Here is a 22,260-nt window from a genome sequence, read left to right on the forward strand (position 1 = left end):
TAGATGTCCATTTTGATGGTCTTTCTTAAATTGGAAAATAATTAAGATTTTCTGAATTTGCTCATTTGTCCACAGGGATCAGTTCACCTTCTGGGCACACAGTTGTACATTCTAACAGAATTACACAAGGCAAAGAAATACCATACATTACAGCTCAAATGGTAATAAGAGATGGAAATAACCACCTCTTGAATAATAATTTTTAAACCCTTCTTTACCCAAGGCACAATGTTCCTTCACAGGAGAATAGTCATGTGGGAGAATATGCCAATTATAAGGCAATTGGTTTGTTTTTCTTGTAGACTTGCTTTATTAGGAGTCCCCTAACGTGTTACACATTCTGTTACAAAGTGTGACAATTTACAGTGCATTCTGGGGATTTCAGAAAAGGGAAAGCTCTTGCAAATTATTATCTGTGACAGAATTATAATTTTACAAATGATTAATCTCAATCATCCATCTCTTTTTCCTCTTGGGTTAAGCAGGAAATATTGTATCCTGCAAAATTAGCTGTCAAAATGTGAGCTCGTGGTTTTGGAGTATTTGTACATCAGGAAAATGAAAAGAAGATCTTTATTAATGAACTGGATTAAATAAATAAAAGGGTTTTTGTAGGAGACATGCTACTCTGTTGCTACAACATGTCTCATGATTTCCCAGTAGCCAGATGATATTTACCAAATTAAATCAGGACATAGTATGACTATATTACTGATTTCTGGGGTTGTCTTTCCGCCTTAGTGTGTGATTTTTACATATGCCTGTCTTTTGGGCTGGGTACACATGCTGATGCATATTATTGTCCTTTGTTATTCAACTTACACTAACTAGAGGTAAATATTTTGATGACAGGATCATTTGGAAAGTATTTGGGAGTGGCAAAAATTGTCCATACATCACCAAACTGGTGTTGAGGTCAGAAAGCAGCAGTTCAGGAAAGAGGAGAGAATTTAAAGGGAAAGTTACAAATTGAGAGCCATGTGAACAGATGAAGCAATCTTGAAATCAGGCATTTTACCAAACATTATTTTGTAACTTCCGGATAATTAACTTGAAGTTGATATTATGCTTATAAGGTATGTCACCTACAACTTTAGCTTGTAATTATGTATATATGTGTGTGTGTCTTCATCCCAATAGCTAGGCTGCAAGCTCAATTCCTTTAATATAGTAGACATTCAGTTAATAGAAAGAAAAGGAAGAAAGAAAGAGAGAGAGAAAAGAAGGAAGGAAGGAAGGGAGGGAGGGAGGGAGAGAGAGAGAATGGAATACTGAGAAAAGCAGATGATTAAAAACAATGGTGGCTCCTAAGTTGGGCTGTTCAGATACCTAATCACAGGATAAACACCACAACAACTGACATCGTGACATATTTTTTAACTTGGAAGAAAGAGTGAGACTCTGAAGCTTTCCAGGCTCACAAAATAGAGCAAAAACCGGAGTTTTCGCAAAGGCTAAAGACGTTCACGGTTGCTTCATATACAAAGACATAGCTACTGCATTCTTCTCACCTCTGGCTATGCTGAGAATTCCTCTGATCACGTTAAAAAAAAAAAAAAAAGTGAATGTTTGGACTCCACCTTAGATCTGCTGATTTTTAAACTCATCAGAATTTCTAGACCTCAGTGTATTTTAAAGTTGCACCAGGACAAGTAACCCTGAGGGTTGGCCAGAGGTGAGGACCCTTGGCAAGGGATTGTTGCTGTCGTCTTTTTTGAGGAAGGGCAAGAACTGCTGGACTCTACTCTCTTTTCTCTTTAGGGGTCTTGTTTTCGCCTGTATCTTCAGTGGCCGGGCGCGGTGGCTCAAGCCTGTAATCCCAGCACTTTGGGAGGCCGAGGCGGGTGGATCACGAGGTCAGGAGATCGAGACCATCCTGGCTAACATGGTGAAACCCCGTCTCTACTAAAAATACAAAAAACTAGCCGGGCGTGGTGGCGGGCGCCTGTAGTCCCAGCTACTCGGAGGCTGAGGCAGGAGAATGGCGTGAACCTGAGAGGCGGAGCTTGCAGTGAGCCGAGATCGCGCCACTGCACTCCAGCCTGGGTGACACAGCGCGAGACTCTGTCTCAAAAAAAAAAAAAAAAAAAAAAAAAAAAAAAAAAAAAAAAGGACAGAAAGCCTTGTACCTGATACCTTATTAAGAAAGGGAGTTGATAATAAGGATATATATGTGCCAGAGCTGGAACTGTCACAAGATGAGGCCACTCCGGAGGCCATCTACAAGTTCCTCCATTATCCTGAGCCACATGCTTGCTCTCTCTGTTTCTATAAATCTCTCTCAAAAAACCACGCACACAGTGGCATGTCTCTTTTTCTCTCCATTCTCTATGGAAATGCTTCCTCATTCTTTATCTGCTCAGTTTTGGGGTTTCTTTTTGGTATATGTGGGAACCTGTACTTCCTCTTAATTTCTGCTTTTCATAACTGCAGTTTCCTCCCGATCCAGGAGACCTGCCCAGTCTCTGGCTGTAATGTCCTGTCAGCCTCAGCTCCCCATGCTAGCCACTTCATCCTTTAGAGAGACTGACTGGCTCAACTCATCTTTGCACAAAAGGCTACATCTCAGAAGAAATGCCTTTGGGTCAAACGCCTCTTCTAATGCAGTTATCTCAGGCTAGATGTTTGGAATCACGATGACAAAGTATGTCTGCCTCAGGGTGGTGTCTAAGAGGAACTGTGCATGTGGTAGATACCTAGTATTGTATATACTATGACTCCACAGTAGTTGTGTTTTAGAGATTTTTATATACACGTCTCCTCTTCTGATTTTTAAGCTCCTGGGGAACTAATGCATTTTTATATTATCAGTAGTATTTAGCAGCATGATTGGCATATTTTCTATATTCAATGCATATTGCATTGATATGTATAATATTTCTCTCACCTTCTTTCCCACCTTTTTTCTTTTTTGCCTCTCTCTTCATTCCTTCTTTTACCCCTTCTTTTTGTCCTTCCTTTTTTTCCACAACATAGAAGGATCTGTTATGCCAAAGACAACACGAGGCACCTTCATATCAACAATTTTAAAGATGTATTTACCACTATCAAGATGCTCTGGGTCTAGCAGGGCAGAGAGAGCTATAGTAGGATGTTATGTTAAAAATAGAGTGTTTGTCCTCCTCATATTTTTCCTTCGCCTGTTTCACATAGCTTAGTCATTCCTTATCCTTTTTCTGCTTTGTGGACTTTTTCAGGGTGGAAAACAGAAGAAGCAGATGTTAATGTTTCTTTTTGCCTTTTCTAAGACCGAAACTCATGGAAGGGATGTTGAGCGTCCCAGAGGGGAAGTTAGAGAGGGTGTTTCTCTGAGGAAACAAGACACAAGAGGAAGAGAGACTCCTACAGCTGGGAGGAAGTGTGTGCCTGGGGCGGGGTTCCCTGGAGGAGTGGCAATCTTGCCCTCTCTTTGGCAGCACCCCAGGGAGGTGGCAGATCCCAGAGCAAATGGTTTTGTGCTGCTCCCCGGTGAGGCTCCCAGCTTCACCACAGCATGGGAACAGCAGAGTCTTTCTACCTCAAGCAGTAGGCAGGACATTAATCACAGGGAGGTAACCAGGGTCCAGAGAACCCATTTTACATCTTCAGAGGGACAGGACACAGGGATTTCTATACAGTAACAGGCAAGGAGGATTTTCCACTGGGGAATGAGATAGAACTTGACACTGGCTGGGTCAGATGGGGATTGAAATGAAATTTAGATACCTTTAAAAGACAGAAAGAACTACTATTTCTTATGAGTTTGTGAAACTCGTATATAAGCAAAAAAAAATTACTAGAAGGTAATAAACGAATTTCTTATAGCAGTCATTATAACATACTCTAAGACCATAGAAAGGAAGGAGGATTAAATCGAATTTAGGAAAATCCTTGCTGCTTGGGAACGTTAGCATGACCTTATGGAGTGTGTCTCTGACTTTAGGGGCAAAACTAAAACAATACACCAGAAAATACAAACAACAGACCTACACACTATGGGATGACACTCATGATGCCCCATCCTTATCAGTCATGTGAGATGCCAGCTGCCCCTTGGAGGTTGCTCACTGTCTAACCAGAAGGCAGTGCTCATTTTCTCACTGTTCTCACAAGTATTTTATTGTTCAGCTAATCCATTTCACCTTTTGACATCTCATTCAGTTTCCTTTTTTGAGAACTGAAGGTACTACTTTAGAGAAATTTAGGGCAGGTTGAACTTGTATATAGAAAAGTACTTACAATTTACAAAGCATCTTATTAAAGTCTCGTACATAAGCAGTTTTATTGGCATAAACAATTTAAAGCGTATCAGCATTTCTCCCAACAAAGTGTCTCAATTATGTTCTAAAACCTCATAAAAGAAAGAGGCTATTTGTTTATTTATTATTTATTTATTTATTTATTTATTTAGAGACGGAGTCTCGCTCTTTCGCCCAGGCTGGAGTGCAGTGGCCGGATCTCAGCTCACTGCAAGCTCCGCCTCCCGGGTTCACGCCATTCTCCGGCCTCAGCCTCCCGAGTAGCTGGGACTACAGGCGCCCGCCACCTCGCCCGGCTAGTTTTTTGTATTTCTTAATAGAGACGGGGTTTCACCGTGTTAGCCAGGATGGTCTCGATCTCCTGACCTCGTGATCCGCCCGTCTCGGCCTCCCAAAGTATTTTAACAAATCAAAAAGCATTTTTTGCTTAAGTGCTATCTCATTCACACAATTATATATTTTTCAATAAATATATGAAGCCAGGACCTATGTTAGTGTTGTGTGTATAGAAGTAAATAGTAGAAAAGGCTCTCACCTTCAGTGAGATTGCAGTCTAGTAGGGGAGACCAATATTACACAAATTTGAAAAATTGTGAGACATGCCACCAAGGTCAAGAACAGGGTATTGAAGAGCATCAGACTATGCTACCCTAAAATATGCCACTTGGCACAGGATGATTTTGAGCTAAAGGCAATCAAGAATCAACAGAGGCTGGAAGAGTTCTCTGCCCTCCCATATTTGCCTAAAAGCACAGAATAAATTTTTGAACTACTCCTCCTTCCTCCCACGACATCACCCAGAGAAGAAATACTCTTATCATCAAAGACAGGGAGTCAATACCCAGACGAGTATGCATAAATAGACCTTACTAAAATAGCCCTTACCTTCAATTAATTCCTTCGCATATATCCTAGTCACTTCCACATAATTTATGGTCTCTTGAAGTCCAAACTTTCTTTCCTTTTTTAAAAGGGTATATAAGCCTCTAAGTCTATTTATTTGAATTTCTGTAAACTGCCATGCATGTAAATATTAATAAAAATTTTAATTTGCATGCCCCCAGGGACTAAACATAAGAGGGAGAGAAAAAAGTTTTCCTTCTTGACAGAGTTTAAGAGAGAGTAAGTGTGATGACCAATATAAGAGTGAGCCAAGGAAGCACTTGTTGAGAATTGAGGGTTGAGCTGAGTCCTGAATGATGAACAGGGGCCAGTGAGTGTGTGTGTGTGTGTGTGTGTGTGTGTGAAAACTTTTTAGACAGAGGCATAGCATGGGTAAACATGTTTGAGTCATGAAAGCTCTTGATTTCCTAAAACACAGAAATAGAGCACATACTTTTCTTGAGTGGGAACATTTTAAGAACCTTCCCAGACATGGCTGCATTAAGATGTTCCAAAATAACAAAGGACCTGTGAAATAAAGGGAAGTGGAGGAACATATTTTATAGGAATCAATTCTAAAAATTGTGTATATCCAGTATATATGATAATGTTCTGTTACATTTTGTATGAAAATTAGGCTGATTTTGGTAACTAACTTTCATCTCCCCAGGTAACATTTCTTTAATGCAATATTTTTTTCTGCCAAAAACCATGCTACTATTTCCATTTCTTCTTTTTCCCTCTCTCATAAAAACCAAGTACCCATGTTGTTTACAAGACCTAATTTTCATACTTGAGTAGCTCACTATGTGAAAGTTAGTAGTTCACGTGTAGGACTGTAAGTTACAGGTTAGCATGTTCATTGTTCCAATGATAGAAATTTTCATTCTCAATATATTGCAATGAGTAACAGTAAAATTGAAATTTATGTTATATATTCTTTGTGTTAATATTTCTCATCCATTTAGGTAGGCATCATCTTCAAAGCAGTATAGTCTAAAACACAAACTTGTCATCAGTTGGTACAAAGCTTCCTTCCAATGTGATGAGATGCAACATCAGCTCTCCATTGCATATCTTACTTTTTATTACCTTCATTAAGGCATGTAACCGTCACCACAAACTGCTGCTCCACCACTGAGTGGTACCTATTGTGCAGCATCCTGGCTGCACTCTAGGAGTTTCTCTTATAGAAATTTGCTCAAAATTTGCTTTCACTTCACTTCAGTTACTACAATTATTGGAGCCATGCTACAAAAGACACTCTTAGAGTTGTTGCAATTGTACACATCAACACTATTTTTCCCAAGGCCAAGGCTAGAACAATTTGAGTAACAAAATAAGTTAGTATTAGATTATAACCCAAAGTATAAAATATATGCATTTACATATATGCATCTATACTGATATAAATAAGTCATTGAATAAATAAATACACAAATGGGGAGAAAGTGACAAATCTTCCTTACAAAAGAATTTCAAAATATATTTCAAAAACAAAAAACTCTAGAATGTGGAGCATAATTGTTCTCTCCTTAAATTTAAGCTGGACTTAGTGACTTCCTTACTAAGAAGGCAGTATTAAAAGGGGAAACAGTAACTTCATGCTGAGGAAATCAGAAAGACACTACCTTAATCAGTGATCCATGTTAACTTCACCAGTTGAAATGCCCTTTGCAAAAATTACGTTGGTGAGAAAATTACAACAGTAAAAGAAATCTGAGTTAACCCACTCCCCATCTTGCCTTTCCCTTAATTATTCCTGGACTTAGCTAATAAATGCTACAAAATTCCATAAACATTAGAATCCTCAGAGAGACCAAATTATTTTCATAGTGTGTAGTATTGGATATTGAAGCTCTATAGTATTTAATTTATTGAGAACCTGAGAATGGACAAATTTCGCTGGGCAGAATATTCAATTATCAAGAACAATCTATTTTCTAATTTACCATACGTGTGTGTGTATGTGTGTGTGTATACCTGTGTGCTGTAAAAACAAAACTGTATTGTCCCTGTGATATTTGTCAGATCTCCACCATCAGACACTTGATCTCTGCAGGCGGAATACTAGCTACTGTGTATTATCTCCAGTGGGTAATTCACCCCTGGTCCCCAGTCCTGGGTCTGCTCTTGCTGCCCAGAGGGTGGCTTATTATGTGCAAGAGCCTGACTGTCTGAATGGGCTGCTCCGGGAAGGTGGGTCCAGATCAATCATTTCTGATGTTGAAAATTTACATTTGAAAAAGGGCTGTTTCCCAGTACCATGGGACACAACTATCAAGAGAGAAAACCCAGTGAAATGCCAGGATTGTTGTTGTGTTGGTGTTTTGTTTTGCTTTTTGTTCCATACGTCTAAATAATCAATTTAAGCATTTTCATTCTGAACTGATCCAATTAATTAATTATGTTATCTTTGTATAAGAACCGCTTGGGAGAAATCAAAATAAAATCAGAAGCACAGGCGAGAGAGAGACAGAGAGAGAGAGAGAGACAGAGAAAGGGCGGTGGGGCGGGGGGAAGGAAATCAAGTGTCGATAGTGGAAAGATAAAAGAGATAAAATCAAATTTGCACCGAATGTGTTCCAGGTCCAAATTTCCTCCAGGACACATCTTTTGTAAGTAGCTTCCACAGCCCCTGAATGTGGCCAATGAGTGTTTTGCCAGATTCAATATAAATATAACAAGACTCTTCAAATATCACCCTGCTGCTTGCCTCACTGGGCTGTAGTAGCTGTTTACATAGCTCGTAGATAAATAGAAAACTCAATCTGCTTATTTCCAGCTACCATATTAGCAAAAAAGAAAGTTAACGAAGGACACTGCAAAGGAGTGTGGTGTGTTTAATAAAACACTTTCCCCAGGAATTGAAAGAAGCCTCTGCATGTGGGATGCAGCAGCTCATCACTAATTCAGAATCTCCCTTCAGCCTCAGACTTTTGTCTTTCTTCTTCCAACTGCCGCACTTTCAAGCGTGATGGCTTGCTGAGTAGGCTTCCCTACTCTGGAAGGGAGCTCAGAGGGAAGGGAGCCAGAGAGTTCATTAGGGGTATTTCACAGTCACTCAGATCCCAGGGTCTCTGTCTCATCTTCGCAGATCACACTGCTCATAGAGAGTCTTTCTTTATTTTGTTACTTATCCTTGTACTGCCAGAAGTCTACAAAGACGGGGCTCCTGCATGTCCCCATTCACATCAGTGGGATGTCAGCACAATTCAAAGCCTATCCTGCACCCGTGTACATTCACTGATTGCAAATCAGCTTATTGTATTTTAAAAATTCAACATTTTCTTGAAAATGCAGCATTTGAAGATGAAAATCTTACTCTAAGAGAAGCATATTACAAAAAGGAAGAATAAAATAAAGAGATGAGAGAGAAAGCAGGAGGGGGAAAGAGAACAAAGAAAACACAAATGAACAAAGAGAATGATCAGGTAGGATTATGTTTTCAAATCCAGATAGCTGACCTATGAAACCAAATTTTGCTTAAGGTTTTCATTTACTTCTATGCATGTATTTCTTTTCAGAAACCTCTCATGAAAGCCAATCAGCATTGCTAATATATTGGTCATATTCCAGCCTTGAGAAGTCAAACTGAGCCAACATTATTAAAGTCCTGCAAAATCAAAAGAGTCAAGGCCCTTTCTCCACCAAATGGTCCTTTTTCCCTTCAGTTGTCTGGATATGGACACTTGATTACAGCACATTTTCCTAATTATAAGGTCTACTTTGAACACATTGCTTTATTCCTACAAAGTCAATGGCCATTAATGATTTTATCACTGAAATTCATGGTTACAGGTGGGCATTTGTAGTTTCAACATGAGCTATCTTTCAAAAAGAACATGGTTAATATGACTTAATAGGAGTTACATGTTTTTATGAATCCATAGAATTCCTCTCATTTCCCACTGATGAAATGAAACGTCTGAAGCTTCGAAGAATGGCCAAGTGAAAAATGGGCTGAATTCTCCTATTTGGAAACCTGTACGCTGTCATTTCTGCCCAGGTGCAGTATTTATACTACTGAATCTATATTCAGTCTAATTTCCACTCAGTCCGAGCTGATCTTTAGGGCAGGGAGGCTAGCCTAGTAATGTAGAAGCTAGCTACAAGTACCTTTTTATTTTTGTTTTTTACATGGAAAGGATAACTGTTTCAAAATTTGAGCAACCCTCTTAGGCTTGGTCCTTTGCCTGACTGCTTAGCGGTTGTTTCGTTTATTTGATTGGTATAGAATGCATAGGCAGAGACTACCTTGCACATGTAGCCTACATCTATGCTCATGAACAAAAGTAGAAACATGTATGTCTTTTCTCACTAGTTTAGAATCCAAAGAGCATTTATTCAAAGGCAGCTGCACTGTGTTTAAGGTTTAAGGACTTTTCTTTCCCCCAGACCAATAAAGCAGGCACGATCCTTGACTTTAAATTGTTTAGACTCTATATGGGAAGATATGCCATAAATAGGATAAAATAAAACGGTGATTTAAGAGCTAAGTTATGATATATGAGAATATGTGTCACAAGACACCTAGGGGTTCATTGTCAAATGTTTGCATAAGTAATGAGTGTTATAAGATCAGATCAGATGAATGGTGTGAGCACCCATTAACTATCGTATCTCAGAGACAGTGTGAGCTGTCCTCATTTCTGAGGTTTTTTTTTTTTTTTTTTTTTTTTTTTGGAGAGAGAGAGTCTTGCTCTGTTGCCCAGGCTGGAGTGCAGTGGTGTAATCTCGGCTCACCACAACCTCTGCCTCCCGGATTCAAGCAATTCTCCTGCCTCAGCCTCCCGAGCAGCTGGGATTGCAGGCACCCGCCACCACGCCTGGCTAATTTTTTGTATTTTTAGTAGAGAAGGGGTTTCATCATATTGGTCAGGCTGGTCTTGAACTCCTGACCTCTTGATCCGCCCACCTCGGCCTCCCAAAGTGCTGGGATTACAGAATTGAGCCACTGTGTCCAGCCTGATAACTATTTTCTACAAGAGTGAAACATGTGCTGGTCCCTTAGATATACCAGTGAAACCCACTGGTGTCACACTACAGGTTTATTATGCTGAGCCATTTTCATTTCAGCTTTGCTGCTCATTCTGTGATACTTTTTTTTTTTTGCTCACCTATACTTTGAAAGCCTGATCTTAGACTCTGAGCTTTAATACTCTGCATTTCCAATTCTGTTAGTTTTCTCTGCAGCCAAATGTGCTTACATTCTTGTTCACCCAGTATTAATAAAAAAGATGTTTGCACAGCAGGGAAGCGTATTCTCATTTATCTGTGACCAGAAATGTGAAGAATGAAATGGCCTGATGGCCATTATCTTAACCCTGTGTGACCGAAAACATTCTGAAGTAGTGGAAGAAACAATTGGACCACAAAATCCTCATTAAAGTTTTCTTCTATCAGCATTAGACTGCAGATTAAGTCCCCAGTCACATTTCTCATAAAGGACTTTTTTTTTGCAATAAATAAATATATTATTTTGTAGTCAACAAAATAGAGTCATCTAACTTGAAAGACTACAAAACTCATGAGTTCAGAGCGCTCAGTGGGAGTCACTTGGCATATCATTCCCTGAAATTCCTCCTACCATCCACCCCATTAAAGAGGAACATTAAAGGTCATGACTGTGTTCCTCTGTTGTGATGTCCCAGTCATCCCTTGGAAGAAAGTCAAAGCCATGGAAAGATGTTTCTATTATTTCTGCAGTGACAGGAGTTTCATATTCAGTTTGCTGCATACAATATCTAAACATAAATGAAAGAAAAGGAATGAATGTATTGGGTTACTTCTCAGACAACATAAATAATTCTGAGACTTTTACTCTTTTAAGAAACTCTTCAAGAGTAAGAAGCAGTGACACCCACACATACACACGACTAGTAAATATTTCTAAGCAAACTCTAATCAACAGAGCATGATCACAAAGAATCTTTAAGTAGATTTTATTGCTGATGGCTAGTCCCTCACTTATAGAAAAGCTTTTCAGTATTTCTGAATATGCACATGGGTTTAGTCAATACATGGCAAAGACCAGATTCTCTATACACTATTCCCCCTAAATTAATGGGTTGAGCACAAATTAATCCAGCAACTCATATTTCTTGGATATCTCTAGCACAGAAGGAAAAAAAAGGAAAGGCAGGCCTTGTTTGCTGCCTGATATCCTTGAAAGACAATTAAGCAATTAGTAAAAAGCCTGCACTGAATACCTATAACAAAATGCCAAGGAAATGAAAGGCTAGAGCAGTGTGAAGGGGAATCTACTTGGCAAATGCAGTTATCGAGTGGGAAAGAAGTCAGGAAATGGCAACATTACAGGGGCGTTTCTGGGGAGGAAATATAGCTTCAACAGAGCTTTGAAGGATGAGATGATGAAGGATGGCACTAGAGGGGTACTATTAAGGACTTGGGTCAAAATGCCAGAATAGTTGTTTCTCTGGATCACTTCCTACCAAGAACAGTGCTGAGACACCAAATTCTCATCAAATTCCTCCTGGCCCCTGGAGGGGTTACCACCACGGAACGGGAGGAAGTTGGTCTCCTGGTCCCGCATATCCCACAGGGGATCTTGACTCTCCTCCCGTACCACTCAGGGGACCTTGGGCTCCTTTCCTCTGACTGAGTTAGTGAATGGCAGTCTTTCAGGAGGGCTGCATACTCTTCCCCTCCCCTCAACCTTAATGCCATTACAGCTATTCCACGGATGTCTTCTCTGAAGAAACATCTACTGAGGATTGTAATCCAGGTATAAACTATTAAAGTACTATATCAGGACAAGGAATTGAAGTCAATCTGAAAGAAGTGATTCATGCAACAAAAGAAGACAAAGTATGAAAAATGATCATATAAATTGACACTTCAATAAATAGGGAAAGCCAACTTGGTGTATGTTGGATGACTGTAGCTGGAGCAGTAAAAAAGGAAGGTGAAAAAGATGCTAAGTTTGGTTTAAACGATCTAAGGCAATAGAAGTTGAATTGTCCCTAGGCAGCTGATACCAAGCGGGTGTGTTACTTCTATTCCCAGCACGTAGCAGAGTGTCTCATATATAGTAACTACTCGAATGTGTTGAGAGAATTGTATTGGGGCCAAAAATAGTATTTTCTAGTAGTTAGCATATAGGTGATGACTCAGAAACTACATACAAATAATTCCAAGTAACCATGATTAATTCCAAAGTGTCTTTGCTGTCTCCATATTGTAGAAGGTGGGACTTGGAAGGTGGCAGAAAGAAGTTATAACTTCTTTTTAATACTCAGGTATTGTTTAGGCTTTCTTTTTCTTTAAATGATAACGTACACCTAAGTCCAATATATATTAAAACAATACTCATAGCAACAATTTTGAAAGCGCTAAGCGGGGTTGTTCTGATTAAAGTGGGCGTGGGGGTTCCAGAACTCTGCCTCTCTACCCAATTCCCTATGGCGGCCCTGTCACTCTTCTGTAGGGCTTCATGGAAAACCACTAACCCAGGCTTAATGCCCAGTCTGTTGTGTTTACCCTTGTCACTCTGGGTAGTTGAAACGTGTAGTCAGAACAGACACTTCGTAGGCCAACTATTGAAGCACTATTTACTAATTTGCAGTAGCCGCCGACTTCAGCAGCCACATGCCAGTTTTGCTGGGATACGAAGGGCTTCAGAACATTTGATGAAAGAGTGAGGGAATGTCGTGAAAGGGTGGAGCTCTTTACACTCACAGATATTGTAGGGGTAGGGGTGGGGTGGAGTAGAACACAATAAAAACATGTGGCCTGAATGGTTAGCCCAGGCCCTATGTAAACATCTTGCCCTGGTGGTTGAAAAGTTATCTTTTCTCATCATTTTTATGTACCAGAGGTTCGAATGAGCCACAGAGAAGCCGCAGCAGCAGATACTGTTCCCACGAGATTTCTGGAATCCATTTGGCCGCTGTTCACCTCAGCAGCCGGGCATTTGGACGTCTCAGAACAGCAAGCTTGGCATTGAAGTGTCTGTCGTTTTGATGTGCACCTGGGCTTGAGCTCCCTGGGCCAGCTAAGAGCTATTTCTCACACACCCTCATTGTTTCACACTCTTTCTCCTGGGAGAGAGGACATTTGTTAACCACTGGGAAGACAGAGGCTTTGAATCGCACCTCTCACCCACAGTGACATGTGGACTCTAAGCCCTGGCGCCTCATAGTGTCCAGAGGAATATGAGCTTCCTCTTTTCTGCCGTCTGTGAAATATGTGGCATGTTCGCTTATGAGACCAAAAAAAATAAGCAAAACTGGCCAGTCTTCTCTCTCAAAGGTGAGAGGAGCAGACTGAGGTTACTCCTGCCAGACACAGGTTCCTTGTCCTGTGGTGCTCCTTAATAAACGGGTTCATGCTGCCACTTAACTAGATGCTCTGCAGAGAACAGAGTTGATACAGAAGAATTTCCCAGAAAAGTTCTGATTTAATGGAAAATAAGATTTTTTAATACATTTTCTTTTATCAAAAAGAATATTTTATTTAATTGCATTTTATTAAAATGTAAATTTATCATTATGTTTATTGTATTAAAATATGTGTATTTATTTTATTTTATTAAAAATAATGGGCATCTGAATCGTCCAGGCAACCACAAAGGAAACAGACAGTTGTTCAACTAACGTCAGGATGAGTCAAGCGCTCAAAATGCAAGTCAGGTTATGGCAACTACCAGGCAATTGTCAAGTTTCCCCGGTACCTGCCCCTTGGTTCATGGGGCTGGTCCCAGGTTTATGAGGTAGAACAATAAAGTGCCTCCCTCTTCAGCATAGGAAAGCACATAGGATTTGGTTGGCTACTCAGCTTAATTTAGCTATGTGCCATGTTTCCCTGGCATGTCATGTGGGGCACATGGTTTAAAAATGAAATAAGGAAGCTGAGGCTTGCTTAACTCGGGTATGAGATTTAGTGCCGAGGCTCCTGTGAGATCCTGAGCCTGCCAGAACTGCACTGTGCTGTCCTGGACCCCTTCTAACCTGAAAGACAATGTGTGAGGCCGAGCCTAGTGACCTGAAAGGGGCACTTGAGCATAGGTGAGCTGTGTTCTGAGGAGGTCAGATACTGTGGAAGGAAGGGCTCCCATAGTAATGGCACCACACACAAACTTAACTGCACTCACTACACACATCACTTATTACCACTGTCACTTAGGGGACAGGTCTCACTGACCTTGTGCAAATTATAACTGCCTCTGTATGTGGCCACGGAAAACAGAGGTGACAACCCTTAAGAGAACAGGAACTCCTCTAATGACCTCTAATTACAGACATCAAACAAACTGAAAGCAATTCCTCCCCCTGCTTTCCTGAGATTCCCTGGGCTTAAAAGGCCCACAAAACATTTCCTTTCACAAATGTCACCAATGCAATAGCAAATGCGCATCACTTACACTGACAATGTTTATGTCAATCAAATTATATAATAATTTTATAAATTATAAAATAACAATGCCCTAACTAGTCACTGCCACCACTGACATTTTTTCATCAAAGCTAAAAATTATAGTCAAGGTCCTAAGGCCACAGCTTGAAGCCAGAAAGTGTCAGAGCCACCTTAGTTTACCCCAGCCTGCTTCAAACTGGTTCCCAAGAGCCTGTGCTTCTGATAGTAGAAGCAGCATGCAGTTCCTTAATTACTCACACCTCGTGAGAGTGAGATATTACTAGGTCACATATGCAGCCTGCTCTACCCTAATCCCCACTACCCCCCAACACTGTACCCCATCTCTCCCTCTCAGGGACTCTGAGCCTGGAGTCAGGGCCCATTTACAGCATCTATACTTGGCTTAGCTCTTCCTCAGAATTTCTGGAATATCCAAATCTAAGGCCTGCCAAACTTTTTTTTTTTTTGACTGGAAGGAAAACTGGATTGAAATCATTTCTACCTTCCCCTCAGACTCCCAAGATAGAAGGCGCTGACTCAAACAGTGATTCGGGAAAAGAGAAAGCTGTAAAATCCTGGTTTATGGCACTGTGCTGCATGAAATAAATTACCTGTAAATGTGTTGGCCTGCACTGCCTACCTGGTGTTTTAAATTTGAATTAGTTGTCAATATTAAAAAATCAGGAGCTGTCTCATAAAAATCAATTTATGGATTCTCTTAAAAATGTAGAGTATCTGGCAACACTGGGCCTGCAGTCGTGACTGGTGATGATCAGCTGGAATCTATTGACTCTGCACAGGGCAGGCTCCCCTAGACCACCATGGCCTCCACCGTGCCCCAGTATAAACTCTAATATCTGAAGCTATTTAGCACCTTGCTCCGAATCGCCTTCATTCACTTACATTATCTGCCTTGCTGCTACATAAACTTGAACTTGTGAGCCCCACTTCAAGTCGCACAGTCTACTTTTATGAATCACTTCCCCTGCTGTCCATGATAACTGACCTGGATTTTCTTAAAACATCCATGAGCAGTCTTTGAGAAGAAGTGATGTAGAGCCATTCCTTCTTCATGAAGATTCTTGACTCAGGTTCCAGCTGAATATCTGTGTATGCAAAGAGAATGACCAAAGGTGTGCAAATTAAGACTCTTTTTTTTTTTTTTTGAGACGGAGTCTTGCTCTGCTGCCCAGGCTGGAGTGCAATGGCCAGATCTCAGCTCACTGCAAGCTCCGCCTCCCGGGTTCACGCCATTCTCCTGCCTCAGCCTCCCAAGTAGCTGGGACTACAGGCACCCGCCACCACGCCCGGCTAGTTTTTTGTATTTTTTAGTAGAGACGGGGTTTCACCGTGTTAGCCAGGATGGTCTCGATCTCCTGACCTCGTGATCCACCAGTCTCGGCCTCCCAAAGTGCTGGGATTACAGGCTTGAGCCACCGCGCCCGGCCAAATTAAGACTCTTGAAAGCAAGTAGAGGCATCATAATTCCTCCAGATAAAAAATGTTGCCATAAGTTTCGTAACTAATGTAAAGATATGTGACAGAGTTACTCAGTAAATGCAGTTTCTAAAATACAGTAGGAGACTGAGTAATGTGGGTTCCTTCAAAAAGTTGTGAGTGCATAGGAGCTCAGAAAAAGGAGAGGTCATTTAGAGATGGTGTCACCCAGGTAGTGCTGTTCATAGAGGTGGCATTTCAGCTGGGCTTTGAGGAGTGAGTATATTAGTCCATTTTGATGCTACTAATAAAGACATACCTGAGATGAGGTAATTTGTAAAGGAAAAGAGTTTTAATGAACTTACAGTTCTACATGGCTGAGGAGGCCTCACAATCATGGCAGAAGACGAAGGAGGAGCAAAGGCATGTCTTACATGGTGGCAGGCAAGAGAGTGTACAGGAGAACTGTCCTTTTTAAAACCGTCAGATCTCATGAGACTTATTCGCTATCACAAGAACAGCAATGGAAAAACCCACCCCCACAATTCAATACCTCCCACCAGGTCCCTCCCACAACATGTGGGGACTATGGGAGCTACAATTCAAGATGAGATTTGAGTGGGGACACAGCCAAACCTATATGAGCAAGAGTTGAACATATAGAAAGAGATGGGAGGAACCATTTGAGAAAAGCACAGAGGGTGGGGAATATGGGCATACTAAGAAAGAGAGTGGTTCAGTTTGCCTGGAACATAGCTGCATTCTCGTACTTAAGAATTGTAAACTATTTAAAATGGAAGGTTCTCATGTCCACCTCCAGAAATTATATTTCAGTGGGTCTGAATGCAGCCCCAGAACCTGTCGTGAACCATCATCACAAGTGATTCTGTTGTGAAGGGAGCACAGTTCATACTTGGAGAAAAACTTGCATCAAGTGTACAGTGGTGGATGGAGGAGAGGTGGCAGGGTCTGGACCACAGACAGCTTTAATTTCAGGTCACAGAGTTTAGAATTTTTCCAGGAGCCACAGAGACTTACTTTTCCTGCCATTCAATATTAGCATAAAGAAGGGGGATTTCTTAAAGAGGACGCTCAACTTTAGATCCTAGGAGGCACTGTTAACCCAAGCAGGGAACATGAAGAGAGAGATTGCGCATGGTCCTCAGATCAGTTTGTAACCCTCAGGTTTTGTCATCATCAGCTTTCCTCTGTCTCTAACACCACCAGCAATGGTGAAGCAGATACCCATGGTCCCTGGCCCAGATCCCTCTCATCTTGGCCTCCAGGTACAAATCTTCTAGGACTCAGTTCCTCATCTGTGAAATGGAGATGACAATAATATATTTCCGTGTCTGTTGAGGGTCTAAGTTGGTAAAGTATCTGAAAGCCCTTTGAGAACTACAAACATGTAAGAAATTATTTTCTTAGGCAGAATAGATTTTTGAAGTTCCTAGCATGGCTAAATGAATGCCAATACATATATGCCATGGTTTACATGTGTTTTTAGAGCATGTAAATGTAATGCTCATTATGAAGTACTAAGAGGAAAAATATAAGCTGGATATAAATTATCTAGAGCAATTACATTTTTTTATTGCCGTAATGTATGTGGGAAATATAGTAATGTGTAAACACTGGTTTTCTCTAGTGGCGAGATTGTACATAAAATTATCTTTTGCTTGATATGTTTCCCTTGTATTTTCAAAATCCTCTTCACAGTCATTTATTACTTTTGTAATTGGAGAGAAGAAACTTTACTTTTCAGTCTAGTAAAGCCATTCTGAAACCAATGACACTGGGGAGCAGTGTGCTCTTAAGGCCTCTCTTCAAAGACCTTAGTCTACTTTTATTTTGACGATTCCTGCTTGAGCACAGACCTATTTTTTAAAATTGAGTGTGTGTGTGTGTGTGTGTGTGCGCGCGCGCGTGTGCAGTTAAGATAGAATCCACAGGGTAAATGAAAAGAAAAATGCTAAAATGCATGCTTTGAGTATGTGAAGACTAAGTCAATATATCTCAATTAGAACCAGGAATCCTTCCAATATTTACACTGGATTTGCTTCCAAATGTTTGGCTTTTAATGGGTTGTAAATAAATTGGGAGGGACATAACACTGGAGCATAATAAACACAGAGAATGCTAATGTCTGAAGAAAAGAAAAGAAGGGAATTTGTAGGAATAAGCCAATGCTAGTTCAAAAGGGGACATAATCTTGTTTAGAATTTCTCTGATTTTTTGGGGGGGAGGCAGAAATAGAAAAGCAGGGATACGTGAGAAGAGACTTGAGGCATTGTATTATACCCAGGACTTCCAAAGAGACAAGAACTGGGTGTCTCTAGGATGTTTAACACAGCTTGAAGCCAGAATGAGATCAAACTGCATACAAAGCTAGGACTTACTAAAGTCAATATGGCACACTTCTAAGGTCTGAAAATTAACAAGATGAGAAGAGAGGGAGAGGATTGCGTCTTCATTATGTGCATTACTGAAATTATCAGAATGAAGGACAGAGACAGAGACCAAAGGGAGAATAAAGTACAGGTAGTGTGTGTTTCAGAGGATGACCCTAAGGTAGAAACCATGATCATTCAAACTGAATTTCTAATTTGCTAATTATTTATTCAGAAAATTTATTCAAGTCGATGAGGTAAAAACAAAAATTATCGTTTCTCCCTCATAGTTAGTGCTGACTCTTTTTCTTCAGAAGAATGTGAGAAATTTATGGAAGCTAGAGTTCTTGGGTAGGAAAGAGAGCACGTAATAATAATGTAGGTGTAACAGTTTGTATTCTGTTAATAGATTTGCAATGTAAATTGCAAAAGGGAATTTTCATTTATCAAGAGAAGAAAGTATGTAAAGCAATATAAAGCTGAAAACCTAGTTTCTCATCAGGCTTTCATGCCGACTCCATATGTACTTATTGTAGAAAAGCAAATGAAAATATGTGTGAATGTGACCTAGAAGTGTCATGAAATATTTGAATCTTTGTTGAACTTAGTCACTAGCTTTCTTCTGGTCATCACAAGAATGTTTTTTTATAAGAAATAAAACACTTCATTTTTATTTCAAAGGCCATTTATTTTCCTATTTAAGCAAATATAAACACTAAACCCTCAAAAATGTCTGTCTTCTGGAAATGTTTGATGATTGAGATGTAAATTTGGTATTTGCATTTATATGCTTTTGTTTTTATGCTTATGTTTATATGCTTTTGTTTTTATTCTTGGAGGTAGAAGATAGAATGGCTTTATTCAAGTCAGTAACTAGTTTGGTTTTCCACTTTACCTTGTTGGGTGTCTGACTGATATACTTATTTTCCTAAAAACTTTTTAGCGATAATCCCTGTTTTCCAGGACAAAGATACATGTAAAACAGATATCTATTTATAACTATAAATCTCTTGCTGGTTTGGCTATCTTTTGTTTTAAAATATTAATGTCACCATTTAAATGCTTTTTAGATTTATTTAATTTCAATAATCTCTTATTTATCAAGTTATTGCATTGTTCTCCTTAGGCATAGTCTCATAATTGTATCACCAAATACCACGGTATCTGGTAATAATAAATAAATGCAATAAAGACAAAGTTTAATGCTGCTGTGTTTTGTTTTTCTTCCTATTGGGTTCATCCTGAATGTTTTGGGGTTTTACAATTATATGGTCATGACTGGTTTAGCTGATAAAGAATATGCCAGTCTATACTTTAAAAGTTCAATACCATGCCAGCTTAAAACATTCAAATAAAAATCCTTTGAAATCGTCGTTGTTTCTTCAAGAATTTATGAACTATTAGAAAAACTGTGTTCACATTGTTTCTACTTTCATTCATCAAACTGGTGACAGAGATAAGAAAACATGGCTTCCTCATAGAGTTCTGACCCCTATCATAAGTACCTGAAAAGATGCATAAGGCAAATGCAATGCTATTTTTTTTCTTTTCTTTTTCCTTAGGTTGATTCGGTTTAAATTGTGGGGGATATGATAGGGGATTATCTTTAAAAGAAAGAGAAAAATTCAGCACAAATCAGATATCAGAAACGTATGTTTATTAAATTTTTTAAAACTACATTAGATACATTTTCTGAACACTAATGAAACAGAAAAAGTTCATAGGAACACACTTATTTGGAAATCAGCCATTTGCTTTTTTAAAAATTTTAGCTTGACTCTTTAAAGGAAATTACCAGAGATACTGAGACTAAACTAAGACCATCCCAATAACAAACCACTCATGTAGTAATTAATAAATGATAATTGGAATGAACCAGAGACATTTTCTCCTCCTGAAGTGGCAAGTTTTATGCCTTTTAAACAACTTGCTGTTATTTTCAGTGAAGAAAAGGGAAGAGAGGGGTCATGAAAAATTAGACAAATCTCAATCAGAAGGGATTTCAAACACCTGGCAGGGCCCTGTAGGGATGACATTTTAGCCTCTCAAAGCTACTTCTCCCAATAGTAAATCGGTCCAATGCATGTTCCCTCTACCAAGAAGCGTCCTTTGCCATGAATTTTGGTTTTTCTCCATTCCTCAGGAGAGGACTGAGTCAAATATACCCTACATATTTTTTTTTTTCTACACATTTTTTTTTTTTTTGAGACAGAATTTTGCTCTGTCGCCCAGGCTAGAGTGCAATGGCACGATCTCAGCTCACTGCCACCTCTGCCTGCTGGGTTCAAGCGATTCTCCTGCCTCAACCTCCTGAGTAGCTGGGACTACAGGCATGTGCCACCACGCCCGGCTAATTTTTTTGTACTTTTAGTAGAGATGGGGTTTCACCATGTTGGTCAGGCTGGTCTCTAGCTCCTGACCTCATGATCTGCCCTCCTCGGCCTCCCAAAGAGCTGGGATTACAGGTGTGAGCCACCGTGCCCAGCCTGCACTTTTCTAAAATAAGGAACATTTGAGATTTCACTAGGTGGAAGAGCAGTTATTGTGATAAAGGTTTACATCCTAAATGGATAGTTCAGCCATGCACTTTTTAGTCCATAAATAAATAATAATAAAAAGCTGAGTTTTTAGATGAAACATGAGTTAGAAATCATTCCCGTATAGGTAGCAGTGTGGAATCTTTCTTTCTAGGAGGTATTCTATACCTTTAACTATTTTGCAGTAACATCAAACATGAGTCTCTGAGTTAGAAATCAAACCAATTTTCTCACCAAAATGAATGTTTGCAAAAAGTAACCTTGATTTTTACCCTTTGAAAGGAAATAATGAGGCTCTCACCTTCTCTTTTCTTCAGGGTTTGACTGTTTGGCGGAGGAAGGGCATCAATGTTTATTTTCACCTGCTTTCTGCAGCATCCTGCCAATGACATCAGTGTCCTGTCTGCCGTATTAAGGGCAATGAAGGTTATGAAACTAGAAATGAATCTAGTCTGAGAACAGATAACGCAGTCCTTCCATAGGCATTGTCCTTGCAGTGGTATGAAAGTATGAGTCAGTATGACTCACTTGGCTTCCGGACCTAGCCAATTGTCTGGCTCTCCACATTAAAACAGTCACCTGAACCAGCTTCTCTGTTCATGTGTGTGACCTCCAGGTTTTCACCTTTCCTTTGCCAAGCATCAACCTGAAAATTTTCCTCACACATTAAGATGCATTCAAAACCTTGATATTTAGGACGATACAGACAAAATTTTTGAAGTCTCTAATATTATAGCTGAATTTTATGTTTTTATAGCAAACTGTTAAATTCTTTGGAATCTAGAAGGCATTTAAGAAACAGAAGTTTTTTTTTTTTTTTAAATACAGATTTTTGGGGAAACCTAGTCTCACTGTAGCCAAAGGGCCTAGGCTGGGAGAGCTTTGAAATAAAACTGTAACTAACACCCTATTTTGTACTTATTTGATTTATCCTCCTCCCATTTCCCAGGCCATTCCCTGCTTTGTATCAGAAATGGTAGACTAAGGAATTTCAGAGATCATCTCTTCCAACACCTTGTCTAAAGGAGGTCATTGCAAGCAGAAAGGTGAAATTCCTTGTTTCAAGTTGATTCAGGTCTGAAAGCTTGTCCGGCTTAACGACAGAATTCCGAACAGAGTTCAGTGAACCCTGTGTAACATCAGCTTTGGAGTGGTGGAAGGGTGGGGAAGCTGAACCATTAGAAAATGGGCAAAAAGTTTTCTGAAGCAGAGAGAAAGCATTTCTACAGCCAATTAGACAAATCACCCTTAAGAGAAAACATATTTCTCGATTAAAGCCTGCCAGCATGCAATATTTCCCAATTAGTTCAAAGAACACAGTCGCAGATGTCAGCCAAAATATGCTACATTCTTTAGAAATCCTTATATCAATGCATAGGATCTCTTTGATTTTATGAA

Source organism: Theropithecus gelada, chromosome 12, assembly GCF_003255815.1.
Source record: "Theropithecus gelada isolate Dixy chromosome 12, Tgel_1.0, whole genome shotgun sequence".
Classification (NCBI taxonomy): domain Eukaryota; kingdom Metazoa; phylum Chordata; class Mammalia; order Primates; family Cercopithecidae; genus Theropithecus; species Theropithecus gelada.